Below are 7,791 nucleotides of genomic sequence, written 5' to 3' on the forward strand. Positions count from 1 at the left end.
CTTGTGTAAGTTTTGTTGTACTATGTGACTTTGTGGTGTTTATAACTCTCAACTGCTGGAATACCTTTCCCCTCAGACCTGTAATAGATACACTCAGTACTCAGTACTGCTATGTATGAATGGTCAAAGAATGTGCATTTTGTTTTATTTGAGGTAGGATTTTGTTATATACCAAAGACTGACCTTGAACTCATTAGGGATCAAGCACAATCACAGTGATCCTCCTGTCCCCGTCTTGGCTTCCCAGTACTGGGATTATAAGCATGTAGAACCATGCCCAGCTCTGAGTGTGTGTGTGTGTGTGTGTGTGTGTGTGTGTGTGTGTGTGTGTGTGATTACGTACTTTTGTATGTGTAAATGTGGGTGCATACATTCCATGGTGCATACATACAGGTTAGAAGATAATCTCAATTATCAGTCCTTGCCTTCTACTTTATTCGAGACAGGGTTTCTTGGGTGATAGGCTAACAGAAGCCGGTAAGCTTCTGGGGATTCTCCCATCTCCACCTCCCATCTATCCATGGAATACTGTGATCACAAATGCTTATGCTACGCAAATTCTGAAGATTTGAACTCAAGTCCTCATGCTTGTGTGGCAAATGCTTTAACTCAGGAAACACCTGCCTGGCCCATCCATTCACTCATTTTGAAGAATTAACTGCAGACATTTGGAATGGAAATAAATCTATCTTTTGTTAAAAGTACAGGCAGTCATGTGGTGGTGTGGACAAGAGAGATAGATGACCCACTTCTCCACCTATGTCAGGCAAGAGAACTGGCCCTAAGGTCATGAGAGTGAGAGAGCTGAGTCTGTCCCTTGCCAGTGGCAACATGGAGGGGTGGTTCCTGCACATTGCCTGGGCAAAACAATAGAGATGACCTTGCTAGCTTGGGTGCTGGGGCGCCTACCCTGACATGGCATAGGAGTTGGCTTTGCCCCTTGCCAGCCACAGCATTAGCTAGCAGGGGCAGTGCAGGAAAGTTGGCAGGCTTACCAGCTCAGCCACAGCCAAGGATTTTGTGTTGGCCAGCTCCAACATCTACCTAATGTACAAACTGCTGGAACCCTTGAAGGGGTCCATCCTACAGATCCAAAGCTGCAGGATTTCCATGACACAACAGAAGAGGCAAGAGAAGTCCCAGTGAGCAGAATTGTGAGCTGATTGTGCAGCAGAAGCCTGAGACCTCTAATCAGACCAATGACTCATAGCAATGAACATTATGAGCAAAGGATGGGTTGCCCCAGTGCTGTTTGTATTCTGACATTAATTCTGCTTCCTCAAGAGGGGCCACCTGACAAGAAGTGGATCAGGTACTCAGGTGATTTCATGTGAACTTTCTCCCCATTTTAACTGGTTAAATGAAGGCTAGAGCCTGTGATTGGGCAATAGAAGGGAAAGGTGTGGCTAGAGGTTTTAAGAGAGTGAAGGAAGAAGGATGGAGGAGAGAGGTGGAAGGAAGACGGAGCAGAACCACATGGCCTGGAGAAGCTACAAGTAACAAGGGATCTCATGGTGGAGAATAGATTAGTATAGTAGTATACCTGCCCAATCTGGGCATACAGCTTGTAAATAGTTGTGTGGTTTTTGGACGGGTTTAATCGAGTTGGAAATTTACTTTAGTATATGAGAAAGGGGTATGCTGTGGGACACACTGTGACACACTACAGCTTCTACAGTGAGATTTTTTTTTTTTAATCTTGGAAAGCAGGTTGCAAGGGTGGAGGGTGGGTATGAAGGTATGGAGAGACAAATGGGATTGGGGTGCTGCATGTGGATTTTACAAAGAGTCAATAAAAAGTAAAAATTTAAAAAGTACAGGCAATGATTCTCATCTATGCTCAAACCTGAAAACCACATACCACGTATATTAAACTCTGAGCACAGAGTTCCTCTGTTTATACCATGACAATTTATATAAGTCAGAAGTGATAAGTCATCAAAGAATCACATCACACTAATGCATATGAATGGGATTTATAGACATTCAAAAATGACACGTTCCTGGCAAGCTTCTGAATCATTTATGGCATCATTTCCAAAGCAGCCTTCATCATTTACCTTTAAGATTGTTCTGCCTTGCTCCAAGTTGTAACATCTTTGGTTTGAGTACCTAGAATTCTCCAGGATACACTGCTGTTTCTCAGCCTTATTTGTGCCTTCAACATTAACATTTAAAAACCTAGATCCTCACAACACCTTCCCAGTTCTTTCTAACCTTAATATTTGTTTCTTTTACTATTCTTGTTCACTTGACACGCTATTTTGACTACTCAGACAGACAGACAGACAGAGACCAGACACCTGAAAGGTTTCCTTTCCAGAAAGTGCTGATTACAGAAGACTATAGAAATACATTAACACATTACTAAGAAAGCTATTTAAGGCTCAAGTTAATCTGTAATTACTAAACAGTACTTCTAATGTCTTCAAATTAGGAAACTATAAGCCCAAAGACTACAAAGAGCCAGAATAGGCTGAGATACCCCTGAAGGCTTGCGCTCTTCGACAGCAGGGACAGTCATGCTGGGTAGAGGTTGGGTGGTATCACATATCCTGTCCTTGGTGGCTAACTGTCCGGCTAGGTTCATGAACATCCATGCTGGAGCTTGGATTCTCAACAGAGACAGTTCCTAGGACTCTGATACATTGAAACCTCATTTCCCATCTACTCTCTTGCAATGAAAGGGGGTAGAGAAAGAGATGTGAGAGGGGAACAGGGTAAAAGGGGAAAGGGGAGACATAGTCAAGATATGCCTGGGAGAATTTGACATTTATTAGAGAATCTTAGGAAAGTATTTTTAGCATTTTAAAATAACAAAACCTAAAGTTGTATTTCTAGGGCTTACCCCACTACTACCACCACCAAAATCCTAAGTATTTCTGACTTCAGCTCTTCTGGGAAGATAGTTACAATTTAAATTATAATGGTCACTCTTCATTTGTCTCACATTCTAAAATAATAATCCATTACATTTTATAATTTGGTCATACAAAACATTAATATGCTTGATTGATATGCTGTGCCTAAATTCAGCAAAAGGACTTGAGGAATGAGTCCAGGAGCACAGTGAGATCCGAGAGGACCATGGTGCCACGGCTGGAGGCAGTCTTAGGTAATCAGCCCAGTGTGTCTCCAAAATGCTCTGAGGCTTGCCTGAGAAGGTCCCAAAGATGAGAGGACCCAAGAGAAGGGGAGGCAAAGGACAGAGTTGAGAGAAGACTCCGAGGCCCCCAAGGCCCTCCTGCTCTAATCCATGTCTGCTGAGCAGCTGGTAGAACAAGACCCAGACCTCAGTTAGAGAGCGTAATGAAGACCTGGTTTCCAAGTGAAGCTGGAGCCCCTGTCTGCACACCAGAGGGTGGCAGCTTTGCCCTGAGGAAGACAACTGAGGAGACAACTTAGACTGGACAATTAGTCCCTCGCACTCAAGGGTTTTTTGTTTTTCTGTTTTTGTTTTTTGTTTGGTTGGTTGGTTTGGTTTTTTATGGAAACTGAACATGAAGGCAGCAAGTTGTGGTGGTAGGAGGTGGTTCCGTGGTATGTGGGAAGCTTGGCTCCTAGCACCATCTTCCTGAGCCAGCATGGCTCACAAGATTTGGAGCCTAGTGGAGGACTATGAGGTCACAGACCATGGTGGTCTTTGAGTTATCAGTGTAGTTTTCCCTATCAAGAGAATTTCTCTCAAGAATGTTGCTGTGAGCTTCTGTTCTGGGCCAGTTTACCTTGGGCACAAAGTCCAAAGCCAGTCCCACAACATCCAGAAGAAGCTCCACTCCCAGGCACACTAAAATGCTCAGGATCTCAGGATCCCAGGATGCCAGGAGCTTGGTCACACCAGGATCTCAGGGTCCCAGAGGCAGTTTGATTCCCAGGAACTCTGACACACTCAGGATCTCAGGATCACGGGATCCCAGAATCACAGGATCACAGAGACAGCTGGATTCTATGGAGTTCTGATAAAACCAGGATCACAGAAAAGACAGGCTCAAGTCAGATATAACAAGGGCAGGTAGCACTAGAGATAATCAGATGTCAGGAGGCAAACATAAGAACATAAGCAACAGAAACCAAGGTTACTTGGCATCATCAGAACCAAATACTCCCATCATAGTAAGTCCTGAATATAGCATCACACCGGAAAAGCAAGATTTGGATCTAAAAATCATTTCTCATGACGATAATAGAGGACTTTAAGAAGAACATAAATAACTCCCTTAAAAAAAATACAGGAGAACACAGATAGACAGGTAGAAACCCTTAAAGAGAAAACACAAAAATCACTTAAAGGATAATAGGAAAACCCAATCAAACAGCCAAAGGAAATGAACAAAACCATCCAGGACCTAAAAATGGAAATAAAAACAATACAGAAAAGACAAAGGGAGACAACTATGAAGTTAGAAAACCTAGTAGAAAACCTAAGAAAGAGATCAGGAGTCATAGATGCAAGCATCAACAACAGAATACAAGAGATAGAAGAGAGAATCTCAGGTGCAGAAGATACCATAGAAAACATTGATACAACAGTGAAAGGAAAGGCAAAAGGAAAAAACCTCCTAACACAAAACATCCAGGAAATCCAGGACACAATGAGAAGACCAAACCTAAGGATGATAGGTATAGAAGACAAAAAAGATTCTCAACTTAATGGGCCAGTAAATATCTTCAACAAAATTATAGAAGAAAACTTCCCTAACAAAAAGAAAGAGATGCCCATGAACATACAATAAGCCTACAGAGTTCCAAATAGATTGGACCAGAAAACAAATTCCTCCTGTCACATAATAAAAACACCAAATGCACAAAACAAAGAAAGAATATTAAAAGCAGTAAGGGGAAAAGGTCAAGTAACATATAAAGGAAGAACTATCAGAATTATATGAGACTCCTCACCAGAGACTATGAAAGCTAGAGGATCCTGGGCAAATGTCATACAGACTCTAAGAGAATATAAGTGCCAAACCAGGGTACTATGCCAAGCAAAACACTCAATTACCATAGACAGAGAAAACATATATTCCATGGCAAAACCAAATTTATACAATATCTTTGCACAAATTCAGCCTTACTAAGGATGACAGATGGAAACACCAACACAAGGATGGAAACTATACCCTAGAAATAGAAAGAAAGTAATTTTTCAACAAACCCAAAGAAGATAGCCACACAAACATAATTCCAACTCTAACAACAAAAATAAAAGGAAGCAACAATTACTTTTCCTTAATATCTCTTAACATTAATGGACTCAAGTCCCCAATTAAAACAACAACAACAATAACATAGACTAACAGACTGGATATGCAAACAGGACCGGGCATTTTGCTGCATACAGGAAACGCACCTCAGTGACAATGAGAGATATTACCTCAGGATAAAAGGTTGGAAAACAATTTTCCAAGCAAATGGTCCCAAGAAAAAAGCTGGAGTAGCCATTCTAATATGGAATAAAATCAACTTTCAACAAAAATTTATCAAAAGAGATAAGGAAGGACACTTCATACTGGTCAAAGGAAAAATCTACCAAGATGAACTCTCAATTCTGAACATCTATGCTCCAAAAATGCAAGGTCACCCACATTCATAAAAGAAACTTTACTAAAGCTCAAAGCACACATTGCACCTCACACAATAATAGTGGAAAGCTTCAACACCCCACTCTCATCAATAGACAAATCATGGAAACAGGAAACAGAAACTGAACAGAGACACAGTGCAACTAACAGAAGTTATGAACCAAATGGNTTTAACAGATATTTATAGAACATTTCATCCTAAAGCAAAAAAAATATACCTTCTTCTCAGCACCTCATGGTACCGTCTCCAAAACTGACCATATAATTGGTCAGAAAACAGGTCACAACAGATACTAGAAGACTGAAATAATCCCGTGCAACCTAACAGATGACCACAGAGTAAGGCTGGCCTTAAATTCCAGCAAAAACAATGGAAAACACGCATATACATGGAAGCTGAACAATGCCCTACTCAGTGATAACTTGGTCAAGGAAGAAATAAAGAAATTAAAGACTTTTTAGAATTTAATGAAAATGAAGACACATCACACCAAAACTTATGGGACACAATGAAAGCACTGGTAAGAGGAAAACTCACAGCTCTAAGTGCCTCCAAAAAGAAACTGGAGAGAGCGAGCTTACATGAGCAGCTTGACAGCATACCTGAAAGCTCTAGAAGAAAAAGAAGCAAATACACCCAAGAGGAGTAGACAGGAGGAAATAATCAAACTCAGGGCTAAAATCAACCAAATAGAAATGAAAAGAACTATACAAAGAATCAACAAAACCAGGAGCTGGTTCTTTGAGAAAATCAACACGATATAAACCCTTAGCCAGACTCACCAGAGGGCACAGAGAGAGTATCCAAATTAATAAAATCAGAACTGAAAAGGGAGACACAACAACAGAAACTGTGGGCATTCAAAAGATATCAAATCCTACTACAAAAGCCTAGACCCAACAAAATTGGAAAATCTGGATGAAATGGATAGTTTTCTAGACATATAACAGATGCCAAAGTTAAAACAGTATCAGATAAACCATATAAACAGCACCATAACCCCTAAAGAAATAGAAGCAGTCATTAATAGTCTTCCAACCAAAAAAAAAAGCCCAGGACCTTATACCAATGCTCTTCAAAATATTCCACAAAATAGAAACAGAAGGAACACTACACAATTCATTCTATGGAGCCCACAATTATGCCTATACCTAAACCACACCAAGACCAAAGAAAGAGAATTTCAGAATAATCTCCCTTATGAACATTGATGCAAAAATACTCAATAAAATTCTTGCCAAATGAATGCAAGAACACATCATAATGATCATTCATCATGATCAAGTAGGCTTCATCCCAGGGATGCAGGGACGGTTCAATATACGGAAATTCATCAACATAATCCACTACATAAACGAACTCAAAGGAAAAAAAAAACCATGATCATTCCATCAGATGCTGAAAAAGCATTTGACAAAATTCAGCATCCCTTCATGTTAAAAGTCTTGGAAAGATCAAGAATTCAACACCTAAACATAGTAAAAGCAATATACAGCAAACCAGTAGCCAACATCAAACTAAATGGGCAGAAACTTGAAGTAATCACACTAAAATCAGGGACTAGACAAGGATGTCCACGCTCTCCTGATATATTCATGATAGTACTTGAAGTTCAAGCTAGAGCAAGTACACGACATAAGGAGGTCAAAGGGATATAAATACGAAAGGAAAAAGTCAAAATATCACTATTTGCAGATGATATGATAGTATACTTAAGTGACCTAAAAAATTCCACCAGAAACTCCTAAAGCTGATAAAAAAAAAAAAAACTCAGCAAAGTGGTTGAATATAAAATTAACTCAAACAAATAAGTAGCCTTCCCCTACTCAAAGAATAAACAGGCTGAGAAAGAAATTAGGGCAATGACAACCTTCAAAATAGTCACAAACAATACTACATACTTTGGTGTGACTCTAACAAAGCAAGTGAAAGATCTGTACAAGAACTTCAAGTCTCTGAAAAAAGAAATCGAAGGTCTCAGAAGATGGAAAGATCTCCCATGCTCATGAATTGGCAGGATTAATACAGTAAAAGTTGCCATTTTGTGGAAAGCAATCTACAGAGTCAATGCAATCCCCATCAAAATTCCAAATCAATTATATATATAGTTAGAAAGAGAAATTTGCAAATTCATTTGGAATAACAAAAAAAAAAAAACAGGAAATCAAAAACTATTCTCAACCATAAAAGAACTTCTGGGGGAATCACCAT

The sequence above is a fragment of the Mus pahari genome, chromosome 4, assembly GCF_900095145.1.
Source record: "Mus pahari chromosome 4, PAHARI_EIJ_v1.1, whole genome shotgun sequence".
Classification (NCBI taxonomy): domain Eukaryota; kingdom Metazoa; phylum Chordata; class Mammalia; order Rodentia; family Muridae; genus Mus; species Mus pahari.